At 39.8% G+C, this 17937-nt stretch overlaps 1 non-coding gene across 1 annotated transcript; it reads right to left on the minus strand.

Moving 5' to 3' along the window:
• Positions 1 to 2401: 2401 nt before the first annotated feature.
• Positions 2402 to 2508, minus strand: LOC131238424 (small nucleolar RNA R71). Its single transcript, XR_009167834.1, has one exon. It is a non-coding gene; the product is annotated as a small nucleolar RNA R71 (small nucleolar RNA).
• Positions 2509 to 17937: the final 15429 nt, after the last annotated feature.

Below are 17937 nucleotides of genomic sequence, written 5' to 3' on the forward strand. Positions count from 1 at the left end.
CTCAATGTGGTAAACTCCTGATCTCAGGTTAGTCACGTGCCCCAATCGAAATCCTGACAATTGCGAAGGTACACACAACAATTGTTGTGCACCACCAGCTTGAGTGGATAGTGAATGAATGAACGAAAGAGTAAAATGTTGAGTATGCAACTCCTGCTAAATAAGTCCACATATCAGTATAGCTCATCTTTGGGATCATCACCAGGGTCTAGCACACTCCACACTGGCTGCTGCCTCCCTAGCCACACAACCATGTAAGTGGAAAAGACCTCACTATCCGCCTGCCAGCAGTATACCAATGCCTACCCGGCTCATCAACGGCAGACCCATTTAGGAGCTAGTCAAAGTCAGCCTAGCTTACAGCCCTCTCACTTGGGCGAATAAGGCCACACCCCTTCCAATCGGCCACGACATAGTGGAAGACGCGTCTTACCGGATTCGGTGATCGAGAATTTTGTAAGCCCGGTTTCTGAGTTTGGGGTATGACAGAAGTATTACAGGTCGCGGGTTGTCGGAATTCGACGGGGAGGATCACGAGAGTCTAATGAATGGTACAGACTAGGATACGGGCCTGACAATAGGGGTCCCTAGGCATCTTCTATGGTTTGGGGAGTGGAGCAAAAGCGTGAAGAAGCCGTCGCCAAGAGTTTTTCTTCATTTTCCTTAATTATCTTTATGCTTTTCTTAAGAGATTTTAGTTCAATCATGTCTATGGTTAGCTAAACCTCTTAGCCAGGGCTACGAGGTGGAGCTTATAGCGTGATGGGATGTTTCTTTTACTTTGATCCATGTTTATGTTGAATCTTCTTTGATTCTAGTTTGATTTTAAAGGAATACTTTCAGTTCTTAATGGTTTATTGTGACTCAAATTGCAGTAGATGTGCAATAGCTTTGAGTATCTTCTTTTTCTAATTTTGAGATTGTGGGATTGGTAAATCCTATTATTAGCCATTGTCTCATGGGCATCGTTTGGAGATGAAATCTCTTCTAATTATCACAATTCTCCTCCATTGAGAATTAGGTCAAGGAAAGTTCACATTGATCTTAATTGTATATCTTCCAATTGGATAGGATAGGACTCTAATTCCAATCGTGTGACTGGAATCAAGTAAGAGGGCTCCCTGATCTCTACAAGTGGATCCTTGGAAACCCTAGTTACCACCTTTGAATTTGTTAGTTTAAATCACTTTAATCACAATTATTCTCTCAATTAATTCAGATTTAGATTCGCATCTTCTTCTAGTTCTAGTTCTAGTTACTTTCAGAATACCTAGAAGATTAATCCCTGTGGATTCGACCATGGCCTCACTGAGATTATTACTACATCGCGACCCTACACTTGCGGTTGTGAACAAGTTTTTGGTGCCGTTGCTAGGGATTAACGGTTGCGTTTTTTCTGAGATTAGCTAGTTTTGGAATGAGTTCAAGATTAGTTTTTTTTTTCTGTTTTGTATTTTTAGGAGTAGGGTTTTTCTAAATTATTTTAGAAAGTAACTTAGCTTTCTAATTTTAGGTTTAAACTTTCTAATTTGATTTTAGAAACTAATTTTTTCTCCTTTTAGAAACTTTCTATTTTTTATTTTTACAAAATTTCCTTTTTGGAAATTGGTTTACTTTCCTAATTTGTTTTTAGAAACTTTCTAATTTTATAATTTCTATTTTTAGAAGCTAACTTGTTTTATTTTGTTCTGCAGGATCTTAATTTACGAACTTCTAATTTGGTAACTTCTTTCTAATTCCCTCTCTCTTTCTATTTCTAAATTTTTATTTCCTTCTTTTTCTTTCTAGGTTTAGGTTAGATTCTGAAATTGAGGGTTGAGAGTGTTTCATGCCCAAGTGGGTCCGTGACAACACTCAATGTCTTTTGAATGAAGGAGGATTGGTTGAGGGGTTATCTATCCATCACAGGATTAGACAACACTCGACATTCTCAGAGTTAATTAAGATTATGGCTACCAATCAACTAGCCAATCAAACAGGAAGACAACCTCAACCTAGGGTTGAGGAAGTCCAGGATGAGAATGAGGTGCATCAAGCACCCCCGCCTCGTACTTTATGAGATTACCTACAACTGGCGAGGGTAAGCACCCATTCTTGTATGGTTTTTTTAGGAAACATAGGAAACATGAATATCAAGCCTGGAGTGATCCAACTCCTTCCAAAGTTCCTTAGACTTAAATCTGAAAGTCCATACCTGCACTTGTAAGAGTTTGACAAGGTTATAGCTACTTTATACTTTCCTAACGTATTTGAGGACACAGTTAGGATGAAACTCTTTCCTTTCTCCTTGAAAGAGAAAGTTAAGACGTGGTTGCGCTCACTACGTCCACGATCTATTGGAACATGGAATGACATGATGAAGGAGTTCATAAAAAAATTCTTTCCATACCATAAGACGAACACCATCAAAAAGTCGATCATGAACTTTGCCCAAAAGGAAGCTGAGACATTCTTCTAATGTTGGGAGCGTTTTAAGGATCTCGTTAGTTTATGCCCATAACACGGTTTTGAAACATGGCGCATAACAACTTTCTTCCACAATGGACTACATCTACCATGTGCCAATTCATCGAGACAATGTGCAATGGGGAATTCATGAATAAGAATGTCAATGAGGTGTGCAATTACTTTAACGAACTCGCTAAAACCGTACAATCATGGGACATCACCTCAAAACCTAGCACCACATCTAAGCTTACTCAAGCAAGGGAGAGAGGTGGGATATACTTGTTAAAAGAGGATGATGATATAAATGCTAAAGTGGCTAGTCTCGCAAGGAAGGTCGAGGCCATGGAACTTAAGAAGGATAAGGCTAAGGAATTTGTTTGCGGTATTTGTGCTTGCAACATACATACAACTGAAAATCGCCAAACAATACCTACTTTTTAAGAGGCATTGAATGAGCAATCGAATGCCATGAAAAACTACCAAAGACCTTTCAGTGGACCCATCTCTAACACATACAATCCTAGTTGGAGAAATCATCCCAACTTTAGTTGGAGGAATGTTCAAACTGCCACTCCTCAAGGAATCCCTAACAAATTTTTGAATCAAGGGAAACCTCAAGAGAATTCGGTCTGGAAACATATTCAAAACCAAAAGCTTATCAATCAGAGTAATTACAAACCCTTCAAGACCTTTCAAAGCCCATACAAGTGCATGAGATAAAAAATTTAATTGGGAAAAAGGGGATTCTTCTAGCCCAACCTTTCCCCAATCCTAAACCGCAATACCAAATAAGTGATCCAAGCTCTTCAAATCAAATGGAGCAAGCTAAGTCTATCACCACTCTTAGGAGTGGGAAGATAATTAACAAATCTATTCTGGTAATAACTGAAAAGTCTAAGGACCTGGAAGTAGATGAAACTGATAAACCTAGCAACACTCCACAAGATTTAGAACCGAAAATCCAAAGCAAGCTGATTGCACCATTCCCCCAATGGTTGATTGCACCAAAATCCCACTCTAACTCTCAGGACTTTCTAGAGGTGTTAAAATAAGTGAAGGTCAATATTCCTTTACTGGATGTAGTTAAACAAATACCTTCATATGCTAAATTTTTGAAAGATTTGTGTACGACCAAAAGACGGCAAAATATTAAAAAAAAGTTGTCATGCCCCGAACTCGGAAATCGGGCTCACAAAATTCCCGATCGCCGAATCCGGCACCGACAGCCTCCGTAGAACCCCATTCTCGGATCCCGGCACCCATTCACCAGGTTCCGATCCTGGAAGACTACAAGGAGGGTTTCAAATCATCAATTTGAGTCATAATGAGCATAACCAAAAGCATAACCCACAAACAATAACCACAAGAACACCACCACAAAATCCACTATGATCAAAAACTTTTTAGTACAATGCGACAGAAAGGGAAAATACAATGTAGAGCAAAAGATAGAAACTCCAAAGCTCGTCTGCACGGTCCAACTACGGAAAGACTATGGCTGCGACTGCGTCCTGGCGTCACCTGCACGCATCAATCGTGCATAAGCTTATAGAAAGCTTAGAGGGTGGTGTAAGTATGTGCGCAATATAAGCATGCTCAAAATGCAAGGTAAGAGTAATGCGGAATCATGGCGATGAGTACATGAATGCAATCAGCCGTATCAAGGCTATGCGGTGCAATATATGAATGCCATCGGCCATAATACGGCCATGCGATGCGAGATGCAACTCAAGCATGCCAATCCTCATCATGTATCAGTACAGTTCTCATTCTGGATAATCACCGGGGTTCAATACACTCCAAATGGCACTGTCGCTCTCCTAGCCGCACAGTCCAAGTGAGCGTAAGAAACCTCACTATCCGCCTGACCAATAGTCTGCCAATACCTATCCGGCACGTCGATAGCAGACCCATTCGCGAGCTGGTCAAACTCAGCCTAGTATTGCCCTCTACCCTTGGGCGAGTAAGGCCACACTCCTTTCCAACTGACCACGACACAGTGGGAGACGAGGCCTCCTGGTATTCGGCCCTCATGCGCTCATATATCCACTCGGTCTCGACGTTGGAGTCATCCTCTGGTACCATCGGGTTTAGGGATTTTCACCCAGGGACGTCTATGGCGCCCGTATGCTAGAACCAAATATTTTTGGTTTTCGATCCTGCCATCCACGATGTGACTGTGGAGGCTATGGCCCTGATGTGGCTAGGGCATACAGTAACTACAATCACACAAATGCAAGTGCATGAATCACACTATCAGTCATGCAATAGCCCTATATATGCCATGCACTTATATGAGGCAACTCCGCCTATCAGGGAGCCCATAAACAGTCTATCCAAAGGTATATGCTATGATCGGTCATTCCTCACATCAGGCATACATATGGTGCGAATGATCATGAATCATGCATCTATACTAAACATGTAATAAGAGATGGGTTCTAGGTATAATGGAGATGGGCCTAGACGGCCTACTTACCACAAGTTTGGGCCTATCAGTGGGCCTTAGGGAGAGCTATAATGTGGACATTTAACCAACATTATCAATGTGGACGTCAAACCAGCATTGCTCCCAAGGTGTGACCCGTTATAAGTGTCAATACATATGCTATGGTGGAGTCACACTATAAGGGACATTATGTTCATCCTATTGGGCCTTGACCCGTGGGCCTCCAGTACATCAAATGGGCCTCATAATAAGGGCCTAATACAAATCAATGCGGGCCTCAACAAGGACCACTAATACATGAAGATGGGCCTCCACAATGGGCTTTAAATTATCTCCAACACAGTTGGACAGTTGGATGAAACACATACATCATGATGGAGCCCACACTAATAGAGGGCGTGATTTATAATACATACATAGGCGGGTCCTAAGTAGGACTCACCATAATGCTTGTTCTCCACCCAGCCTAGGGCCCAATATAATGTTTATTTTCCACCCAACTTAGGGCCCATTATAATGTTTATTTTCCACCCAACTGTTCATAAGATCATGTGGACCAGGGTAGGGCCCACTAAAATATTTATTATCATCCAATCTATTCATAAGGTCACGTGGGCCTGAATAGGGCCCACTGCAATGTTTATTTACCACACAAAATGGGCCCACTGTAATATTTATTTTCCATATAACCCGTTGATAGGATGGTGTGGACCAAGGGCCCACTGATATGTTTATTGTTTTTTTTTCATACAACCTGTTGGGCCACGTGGTGAAGGGGCCCACCGTAATGTTTATTTTTCATCTAACCTGTTGGGCCGGTCACGTGGGCAGGGAGCCCACTGTGACGTTATTTTTAACGTCCAACCTGTTGATAAGGTCATTGGACCTTGGGGCGGATGTGGGGCCCACCGAAATGTGGTTCACAAATCCAACCCATCCATTATGTGGGTCCCATCTAAATGACGGTACAGACCAAGTTTCAGCAACATCCAAAACTCAGGTAGGCCCCACCAAGTAATTTTATATGTTTTGGCATGTCTTCACATGATTTTAAATGGTATGGCCCACATGAGTTCCGTATAAGGCCGATTTTTGGGATGGACGGTCAGTCCATGGGGACCCATCAAATGCATGGTTTGGATGGTCGAAAGGCATCAAGGTGGGGCCCACAATTGGGTCGTGAGGGCCTGCTCGGTCCGTCCGCCCGTCCTCTGACAGCGGCAGCAGCAGACGCTGCTACCTCTGATTCAAAATTTATTTTTTTTAAAACAATGTTTCGATGGTTTTTGATAGATGGGGCCCACTACAGATGAATCCATCCCAGTCATTGGTCCTAGTGGCTCGATATAATCCCATCGAGTCCAATATTGGGCTGTTTCAGATATACAGGAGCATTAGGGAGTAAATCAAAGGTAAGAAACTCGTTCGCTATGCTATGGCCCACCATAAGTTCAGATTGAGATCATTTTTCGGCTCAACGCCTAAAATGATCTGAGAAATAGGGTGGTCGGCTTGGATTGCATGAAAGCATCAAGGTGGGGCCTGCATGAGTGGCCCACCTCTCCCTTCTCTTTTTTTTTTATAAAAATACACAAAGGGGCTCGCCCGTCCAGCGTCCAGTGACGCTGGACGGTGTGGATAAACACATACCTTGTGGTGGGTCCCACATGGACGTGGCCCACCAAATATATATATATATATACCTATAATATATATATATCATATTATATATATAATACACATTATGTTATATATATTATATAAAATATAACATATATATATATATGTATATATATATATATACAAAAAAAATGCATTGGACCCATCCAAACAGTGGATGGTGTGGATCATCACCTGTACCAAAGTGGGCCACACCGTCTGATGTAGATGGACGGGGCAGATGTAGCACATATTGGTGGGATCCACACCATTACAAAGGAAGAGAGAGAGATAGAGAGAGATATACGGTGAGATAGAGGAACCCCGCCACTATGGGCCCTCTTGATTAAGTCACATACATCCAAATGGGTCCCACCAACAAGTGGGCCCTAAAATTTAAAATAATGGAAAATCACCCACCTTATCTTCCTTCTCCTTGCTCCCTTAGACTCCTTAGCTCCTTACCTTCACTTTTAATGGAGGTTGATGAAAGATGAATGGTTGAGATTGGAGATGAGAGGGTGGGCCACACTTGAAGTTGAGAGAGTGTGTTGGATGTGTGGAATTTCTCATGGGATTTGGATATTTGCTAGAGAATGAGAGAGAGAGATAGAAATAATGGGTGTAAGGATGGATGGAGTGGTGTTGTAAGGATGGGAGATAGATGGGTATGGGTGAGTTTTGAAAATTTGTAAAAGAAGTATGGCCTTAGTTGAAAATGAGGTAAAAGAGGAATGGTGAGGTGGAAAGATGGTGGATTTTTGGAAAAAGAGGGAATGGGTGTAGTACTTGATGTATGGGGTGCATTTATGGTTGATTGATGGGACTAATTGTGTAGAGATTCCCTCGAAATCCGCAACGCGTGGTGTTTCTTCAGAATAACGCTGATCGGCATCTTCTTACCTGGGTATCGGTTCGGTGTGCAAGTCACGACGTTGGAACCGTGGCGACGACGCGGTTGCTATGATACAACTTTCGGATCAAGCTGACATCGATGCGCGGGACCTGGCTTAGGATCGTGCGCAAACACCGAATACGGTGCGAAGGTTACCGAAATTTGACCGGAAGGACCGCGGAAGCTAACGGAACAGTACGGACTAGGACACAGGTCTTACAAAAGTCTTTTTAACTTAAAAAGTGAGTGTCATTCTAAAGCAAGATGTGCCACAGAAATACAAAGATCTCAGTAGCCCAAACATCGCTTGTGTAATTGGGAATTAATGCATTGAGCATGCATTTCTTGACTTAGGAGAAAGCGTAAATCTGATTCCTTACTCGGTCTACGAATAGCTAAGTTTGGGTGAATTGAAACCCATCTAAACCACATTATAACTTACTAATCGCTCAGTTCATGTACCGAGAGGGATAATTAAGGATGTGTTGGTCCAAGTTGACAAATTCTACCACCCGGTAGATTTTATCATCCTGGATACTCAACCCATCAATGACATGAGCACTCAAATTCCAGTCATTCTTGGTCACCAATTCCTTACCACATTAAATGCAATCATTAATTGCAGGAATGGAGTCATGAGTTTGTCTTTTCGAAATATGACATTTGAGTTGAATATCTTTTTCAATACGGACAAACAGTTAGAGGATGATGATGATTTTCATGACATTAACATGACTAACTCGTTCGTGGAAGATAAAACACTTTTGACCTTATCCTCTGACCCTTTAGGAACGTGCTTGCCCACTCCCATGATTTTGAGGATGATATGATTAGGGAGATGGGGACCATGCTAGATATTGTGTCGGTACTTGAAGTTAGCTGGTGGAGGCCACATATTGAAGAATTGCCCCAAAATGATGTAGTGCCTCTACCATCTAACCTCAAGGCACCAAAGCTTAACCTGAAACCATTTCCCTCTAATTTGAAATATGTCTATTTAGGTCAAGATGAGACATACCCGGTGGTGATTTCTTCCCACCTTGAGCAAGAACAAGAGAGTATGCTCATATCCACCCTCATTGAGCATAAGGGATCCCTTAGGTGGTCGATTGCGGACCTTAAAGGAATTGACCCTTCAATTTGTACTCACCGCATTTACCTAGAGGATAATGCGAAGACCTCCCTGTAAGTGCTATAGTGTAAATCTAGTACCCGTAGAGTTGTCAAATTTTGTTGTGTCATACCATTTAGAATTCGTATCATGCTTTGAGTTGAATTGATTGGGTTCATACAATTTAAAATTTTATGCATCTTCATTGAACTTGCCTACATTTTCAAGTTGAAGAGAAGATTGTTGAAGTTCATGGTTTCAAGCTCAAATTCAAGAACTAAGGTTCAAGAACTTAAGTTTAAGTTTGAAGTTCAAATACTATACGCTAAAGACTCAAGCGTAACTCAAGCTCAAGCTCAAGACATCGAACTGAAGCTTCACATATCACAGGAAATCAATGATCTGAAGAAAATGATGTTTCAATATGATGTTTGAATTGTTCCAACTCACAAACAAGGTATGAATGACCCTAGATTGACCATAGGTTGAGTCATATTCATTACGTATTTTATGTGGGTCATTTCATAAGTTTATAAGTCATTTTCTTGACTAGTCTTAGTCATTGTTCGATTAGTCCAAGTACTGGCTCGACCAGTCTAAGAGTTTTCTCGACCAGTCCAAGGTTTGTTGTAAATTTTCAAAATTTTCTATTGGACTCTCGACCAGTCCTGGAGACTGCTCGACCAATCGAGTGAATAGTGCTCGACCGATCGTGCAGGCTTGACTCAAAGTCCAGCAAGCTTTTCTGGTCCCACTCGACCAATCGAGTGCATTGCTCGACCAGTCGAGCCTCGACAAGTCGAGTAACGATCTTATCTTATCGCGCTAGAAAAATTGAAATTTTGTTGGTCCTTCGACCAGTCGAATCAACCCTTAAACCAGTTGAGTGAATAATATTTTTACTTAAAAATAGAGCCCAAATTTTAGAGTTTATTCATTCATTCTAAGAAAAATCAAGACACCACTCTGAGAGATAAGTTTGTGAATTTATTAAGTTATATTTTGCTCATTTTATATTCTCTTTAATTAGCTTTTATAATTTGATTTTGTGATCTTCATCCCAATCTTATATTAAGAAGGGATTTCTGTTTTACTCTTTCTTGAGATCAAAATCAAATCAAGCTAGCCTAGGTTGATTTAATTAAAAATCATTTAGAAATAGAACCTTTTCATATGTGAGACTGGACATTGAACATCTTCATCTACTTTGGATTGGTTCTACTGGGCTTCTTCAGAAGGAGAAATTTCAGATAAGTATCATTTACATTTTGTATCTTTTGTGGTTTGGTTTCTGAGGTTGTGCCAAGAAAAATCTCATTTTGGTTTTATCTAAGGTAATCTAGAAAATCTTAGAGTGTGGGGATTTTTAATTGTGTAAGCCCAACTAAAGACATAATTGTGAAGGTTTTAAGGTGAACCTTGGAAAACCTTTTTCATAGTGAACGCTAATATCCTGAGGGAGTGGATATTAGGAGTGGAGTAGTTGTGTGTCTATTTTCTAACAGTTGGTGTACACACAAACAAACCACTATAATTCCTGGAGTTGTAGTGGATGATTGAATGTGCTTATGTGTGTGAATGTTGTAATTTATTTTGAGAATTTGTGGTGAATGGTGTAATTTATTTTATGCTCTTGTGGGAATGTTGTAATAACTTAATTTATTTTCTTTCCCTCTTTATTGGTTTGGGTTTTTTATACTTACAAACGTTCTAGTAAGGTTGTCCTCCCATAAGCCTTTGGTTTTTAGTGTTAGGTTGTCTTTATAACTAAGTTTGTATCAACCTCTCAAGACTAGTACATTTGAGGTTGCTATTTACTTGTGCTTCTTTCCTTTTACATTGTGTTATCTTTCTTTCAATTCCGCATTTACTTTTTAATCTGGTATAGTCCTATTCACCCCCCCCTCCTAGGATGTTTAGCTCGACCTTTTCACTCCCGACAACCATAACGTAATCCAAACATGAAGGAAGTGGTTAAAGCCGAGGTACTTAAACTATTGGATGCAGGTATCATATACCCGATATCCGATAGTCAATAGGTGAGAAGAACTTAGGTGGTTCCTAAGAAGTCCGGAATCACTATCGTATCCAATGTCAACAATGAATTTGTATCAACTAAAGTTACTACTGGTTGGAGAATGTGCATTGACTATGGAAAGTTGAATACCTTCACAAGGAAGAACCACTTCCCTTTGCCCTTCATTGATCAAATCTTGGAAAGGCTAGATGGTCGCTCGTATTATTGTTTCCTTGACAGGTATTCGAGCTATAACCAGATAGAGATAACCCCTGAAGATTAGGAAAAGACTACATTCATATGTCCCTCTGGCAACTTTGCTTACCGAAGGATGCCATTCGGACTATGTAATGCCCCCACCACTTTTCAGCGATGTATGATGAGTATTTTTTCTAACATGGTGGGGCAATATTTAGAGATCTTCATGGATGACTTCTCTGTCTTTGCTCCATCCTTCAGCAATTATCTGGAGAATCTTAAATGTGTGCTGAAGCGATGTGAGGAAAAGAATTTGGTATGAAATTAGGAGAAGTGTCATTTCATGGTTCGTAAGAGAATTGTCCTTGGATACATCACTTGTCTAAGGGAATTGAGGTTGATAAGTCTAAGATTGATATTATCTCTAACTTACCTTCACCCAAGAATATACGAGACGTGCGATCCTTCCTAGGACACACCAGTTTTTACGGGAGATTCATAAAGGACTTTAGTCATCTCTCTCTTCCTCTATGTAATCTACTTCAAAAGGATGCACCATACGAGTGGACTGAACAATGCCAGGAAGCTTTTACTAAGATGGAGGGCATGTTAACGACTATACCTATCATGCAACCACTTGACTGGATCCTTCCTTTTGAACTTATGTGCGACACATCTGACTATGCTCTTGGGGCAGTTTTAGGCCAGAGAAAAGAAAAGAAGCCCTACATTATTCATTACGCAAGTAGAACTCTAAAGCCTACCCAAGTGAACTACTCTACTACGGAAAAGGAACTCTTAGTTGTAGTATTCACTTTGGACAAATTTAGGTCCTACTTAATCAGATCTAAGATTGTTATTTACACAATCATGCGGTGCTCAAGTATCTTCTTTCTAAGAATGATGCTAAGCTCCGCCTGATACGATGGATCCTCCTACTCCAAGAATTTGATTTGGAAATAAAAGATAAAAATGGAGTAAAGAACGTGGTGGCGGACCATCTTTCCCACCTTGATCTCTCTTATTCCCTTGAGACGACATGTATAAATGACATGTTCCCTGATAAACAATTGTTTAAAGTCTTCCATTCACCTTGGTTTGCGGATATTGCTAATTATCTTACTACAGGTTTCACGCCAAAACATTGGACTACACAAGATAAGAAAAAATTCTTCACCGAGGTACACAAATTCTTCTAGGATGATCCCTATCTGTTTAAATATTGCCCAGACCAAATCTTAAGGAGATGTGTGCCAGATAATGAACACCAACATGTTGTTTCCTTCTGTCATTCTCAGGCCTGTGATGGTCACTTTTTTGCCAAAAAGACCACGACCAAAATTCTGCAGTGCGGCTTTTACTGGCCCACTATGTTCAAGGACACTCATGAGTATTGCAAAGCTTATGAGCGTTGTCAGAAATTGGGAGCATTTTGCCGTCGGAATATGATGCCTTTGAACCCCACTCTGATTATTGAAGCATTTGATTGCTGGGGCATCGATTTCATAAGACCATTCCCCCAATCCTTTGGGAATTTATACATTTTACTAGCCATAGAATATATCACTAAATGGGTTGAAGTGATTCTGTTCTGGAACAATGACCATCAAACGGTCATTAAATTCTTAAGAGAGAACATCCTTTCTTATTTTGGAACACCTCGAGCCATCATTAGTGATGGGGGCTTACATTTTTGTAATTGGCCATTCGCAAACTTAATGAAGAAATATGGCATCTCCCACAAAGTGAGAACTCCATACCACCCACAAACAAGTAGGTAAGATGAGATTTCCAACAGGGAAATTAAACACATTTTGGAAAAGACAATTAACCCTGAACGTAAGGATTGGTCAATCCGATTGACTGAGGCCTTATGGGCTTACCGTGCTACATTTAAGACCCATATTGGAATGTCTCCCTTTCAACTTATTTACGGGAAGGCTTGTCACTTGCCTATGGAGTTGGAACATAGAGCTTACTAGGTGATAAAAAATTTGAATTTCAATTTAGACAATGCTAGCTCACTGTACAAACTACAATTGAATGAACTCGAAGAGATCCGGAATGACACATACGAGAACTCGAGAATTTACAAGGACAGGAACATCCTTCGAAAATCATTCTTAGATGGTCAAAAAGTCCTTTTGTACAATTCTTGATTAGATCTTTTTTTGAGTAAACTTCGATCTTATTGGACCAGTCCTTTTACTATTACTAATGTTTATCCTCATGGGGCTGTCAAGATAAAGAATCCAAACAGTGGCAATGAATTCAAAGTGAATGGACATCATTTAAAGCCATTTGTTGAAAAATTTAATTCAGAGGATATGTCTATACCTCTGAACGATCCTGTTTACCAGGATTGATCTCATAGTCTGACAGAGGTGTAGTTAGGTTTACTGCTTTCCGCTGTTTAGGATAGTTTTCTTTTCGCCATTCTAGGATAGTTTGCTTCCGCTGTTTAGAATAGTTTGCTTTTCAGTTATTTAATTCTTGTGCTAACCCACTTTCACGCTGAGATCCTTTGGAAAAATCCTCAAAATTCCTTCACCAAGTACTATCTCTCTATCACTTCTCCTTCAATTATGCTGTCTCTTTTGCAAGTCATGCTTATTTCTTTTACATTGAGGGCAATGTAGATTTTAGGTTGGGAATGGGTGATTAGGTAAACTAATCAGTGTTTTCTCAGTTTTGAGCAAACTTTGTTGCAAAAAATTTGAAATTTTTTCAATGTTTATCTATTTAAAAGCGATGAATTGTGCATTTAAGAATGTTTTGAGTATGATGATAAGATAAAGATTGAATTTTGAATTGTTAGAGTTTTATCATCTAAGTAATATATCAATTATAGTTCTTGAGCTCAATTGATTAAGAGGAAGTTTGAATAGCATGTTAATCTAAATTACAAGACACGTTCAATTTACTTTCTATGAATGGTACTAAATATTTTGATTATTAGTATGATGATCATTGAAAGATATTGAGAATCGAGTCTGGAGAATTTTATCCACCTTAAAAGAAGAAAAGGACCAGCTAAAAATAGGAGATCGACAAAAGGTCATGTATGGTGAAAATATTGAAAAAGTTTAAAAAAGAATGAAAAATATAAAAGTAAAAAAGAAAAGATTGAAAAGACTAAATGAATACAAATGACCGTCAATATAAAATAAAAAACTGGAAAAAGAAGGCAAAGAGGATAAGTTCAGAATTAGTACTCGAGTTTTCAACCAATCTTGACGTGATGAGCATGGCTAACATTATGAAAAGATAGTATTTTTATGAGAAGTTGATTTCCATTGAGCATATTGAAAAACTTGATATGCGAACTATGCTCTGACTTAATGGATAAAAAACTTATTTGATTGATTTCTTATGTGATTTGGCTCTAGGTTTTCAAAATCTCACTTTCTCATCTTGAGTGTACTCATTCATACTTGATTACACAAAAGATTGTTTTCTGAAAAAGGTTTAAACATTACGCATTAAAGTTCATTTTTGGCATACCTTGCTCGGGACTAGCAAAATGCTAGTTGAGGATTGTGTTGAGGGTCAAATATTACATATTATCCCCCATTTATTACTTGGTTTTATGAACATGATGATACTTAATGTTCTATTTTAATCATGTTTGTGTTGTAAGGTGAATTTAAGAGCTTGGATTGAAAAGGATGTTAAAAGCATGGATTTAACGCTTAAGAATCACCAAAGCCAAGGATGGATCTTATGAGACCAAGAATGAAGAATTCACATGCCAAAGATCCAAGAAAACCAAGTGAGGAATGAAGAGCATTAAAGAGTTGAAGTGAAGAAAAGGAATCCTAAAAATCTGCCTCCTTCGACTAGTCTAAGCCCATCTTCGACCAGTCGAAGAATCCTGCTCGACTAGTCGAAGGTTCCTTGGCTCGAACTCTAGTGACGAAATCCTCAAAAATCCCATCATCCTTGACCATTCGAAGGATTTCCTCGACTCGTCTAAAGTTATGTAGACAGCACACGGACTGCGTAAATTTGAGGCGATTTTCGGATTTTTCCAACTCGGTGCAAAAGTTTGAGTTGTAAAACTACAAATAGGGGTCTCTAGGATGTTCCTAGGCATCTTTCAGGGTTTGGGGAGTGGAGCAAAGGCGTGGAGAAGCTGTCGCCAAGAGTTTTTCTTCCTTTTCCTAAGTTATTTTTATACTTTTCTGAAGAGATTTATTTCAATCATGTCTATAGTTGGCTAAACCTCTTACCTAGGGCTAAGTGATGTGATGTTTCTTTTACTTTGTTTCATGTTTATGTTGAACCTTCTTTGATTATAGTTTGATTTTAAAGGAATACATTCAATTCTCAATGGTTTATTATGACTCAAATTATAGTAGATCTGCAATAGCTTTGAGTATCTTCTTTTCCTAATTTTGAGATTGTGGGATTGGTAAATCCTGTTGTTAGCTATCATCTCATAGGCATGGTTTAGTGACGGAATCTCTTCCAATTATCACAATTCTCCTCCATTGAGAATTAGGTCAAGGAAAGTTCATATTGATCTTAATCGTATATCTTCCAATTAGATAGGATAGGACTCCAATTCCAATCGTGTGACTTAAATCAAGTAAGAGGGCTCCCTAATCTCTACATGTGGATCCTTGGAAACCCTATTTACCACCTTTTAATTTGTTATTTTTAATCACTTTAATCACAATTACTCTATCAATTAATTCAGATTTAGATTCGCATCTTCTTCTAGTTCTAGTTCTAGTTACTTTCAGAATACACACAAGATTAGTCCCTGTAGATGTGACCTCGGTCTCACCAAGATTATTACAACATCGCGACCCTACACTTGATGTTGTGAATAGAGAACATCCATTAGATAAAGCCAATCAACACTTTAGAAGGCTATATTGCTTATAGAACTCCTTTGGACCTTCTAAGAAAGTCAGGAGAGCAACCAACTACAACCACAACTCAACGCCCATTGGAAAGGGGTAACGAGTCAGCTCCATCGATACCAACAACTACTCTCTACAATTCCACCAATGAGGTAAATAAGAATGTTGAAAATTGGGTTGTCTCTTCAGACACATAGCTTCTACTGCGGTCAGCTCGCTAAAGTTTCTCATTTCCCACAACCCGGTCACAAACACGATCTCAATCGCGATCCCACTCTCCCCAAGCATTACAGGGTCAACAGGGTGTTTCTCCTACCCTTATGACTATGAGAGGGCAAGTACCTATGGGTGAGGCTAGCCCTTCTGATAAAGGAAAACAAGTACTCGCTGAAGAACTAACTACGAAAGTTTTGTCATCAGAAGGTGAGGAAGAAGAGTCATCCTCTAGTAGTAGCTCTATTACTGGAGATAATTCTCTTAAGGCTGATGATTCAGAGGAGGAAGATGAAGTAAACATCGATGGTGATGATAATACCACTGTTGAAGCTATGGAGACCGACTGAGGAATGCCATAAGATGCATCTACTCCTCTTGCGATGATGACTACTCCCATGGAGGAAGAGCCCCTCGATTATGTGAATTTAGTTACTTGTCGGTGGCCAATATCTTCATGTCATTCAACGTTAATTATTCACCCCTTCCTCGTGACACAATGCCTATCCTGCCAATCAACATTCCACCCCCCAACCCTCATATCCTTCCCGGCATTATGAAAGTTTCCTCATCAAGGGAAGCACGAGTCTCAACACCAATGATACAAACAACAGCAAAGGCGCTAATTTCTCCTCATAGTGTAGAAGTGGATCAAGATGCATCAGTCTTTCCACTAACTATCGAGGAAGTGATGATTAATGTGGAGCATGTTTATACAAAAGAGGTCATGGTCGCATCCTCTACTACACCTAATAAAGTGGCCTGCAAAATCCATTTCTCAATAGAGCCTATCGGTGTGGTGACTCCCACGATGCTTGACTCGAGCACTGGAGTCAGGAAGTCATCTCTCAACATCGCCAATATCAATATGGAAATGCCTCGCCCTTCATCTACCCCTTCTAAGATGAGGGCTTCAGTTACATCAATCCTTATATCCTTAACTCCCGTGGCAGGTATATTCCTTTCAAATGCTTATATAGTATAATATATCTTTACGGATAGTGCTTTCCTTATTCCGTTTCCTTTACATTGTGGCTTGACAAGTTCCAACTCAGTAAAATGCTAGATCTTCTTTCACTAGAGAAGATCCCTCCATATAAACTCATCCAAGTTAAGAATGTTCTAGATGTTATGGCCTGTATGTTTCAGGATCAAGAACAACGACCTTTCCTTGGTGATGCTTTGTCGATTGTGGATAATTCTGCAAGGCTAGCAAAGATGAACGTTTCATCACTGCATGATTCCTTGATTCATTTCTGCACTTCATTACGACAACTGGAGTGGGATCGTAATATAGTCATTATAGCAGAAGTACTTCATTGTCAAAAGGAATTAGTACTTCTTAAAGACAAGATCTCTAGAACTTCCACTATTATCTCTGGCTATGATAAGGAGTGTAAATGCTCTTCAAGAACAACTGAAGACTTCTGAGCAGGCTCGGTGATCATTAATGAGAAAATAGCCAATCTTGAAACTCATAAGCAAGCAAAAGAGCAAAAGGTGAGCAAGATCAAGGCTGATAGTGCAAAGAAAAGCAGTATAGCCGAGATTAAGAACTCAAAACTTTCAAAAGATAGAGTGACAACTGCTTCTCTAGAGTAGGAGTTGACTGGTGCTCCTGATCAAGCTAAGCTTATTATTAAGGCTAAGATCAATATGTTTGTGAGACCCGACCCGAGTTCGCATGTGTGCATGTGTGTGTGTGAGTATACATTTTTTCATCTTGGTCCCGCGGTCCTACTAGTCGAATCCCGGCAACCAGCGACCAACGGATAGTGTTTACGGTTATCCTTAAGTCCGGTCATGTAGACCCGACTCGGATTGAGCCAGAACCTATGCAATCTTGTTCACATCGTTGTTACGGTTCCAATGTCACATCTTGTGTATCCATTCAGTGTGTAGATCATAAGATTTAGGCAATTCAATTCTAACCCTTGATCATGATCATGTGGCCCACCTACTGAGGAGAGCACATTTTTCAAGGTGGCTCACTCCCTTTTTGGTGTAATTTCCAACAAACACCACACACTACCTAGAGTTCTATCTCACACACTACCTACCCTTAAACACCACCCA

This window comes from Magnolia sinica, chromosome 2 (genome assembly GCF_029962835.1).
Source record: "Magnolia sinica isolate HGM2019 chromosome 2, MsV1, whole genome shotgun sequence".
Lineage (NCBI taxonomy): Eukaryota > Viridiplantae > Streptophyta > Magnoliopsida > Magnoliales > Magnoliaceae > Magnolia > Magnolia sinica.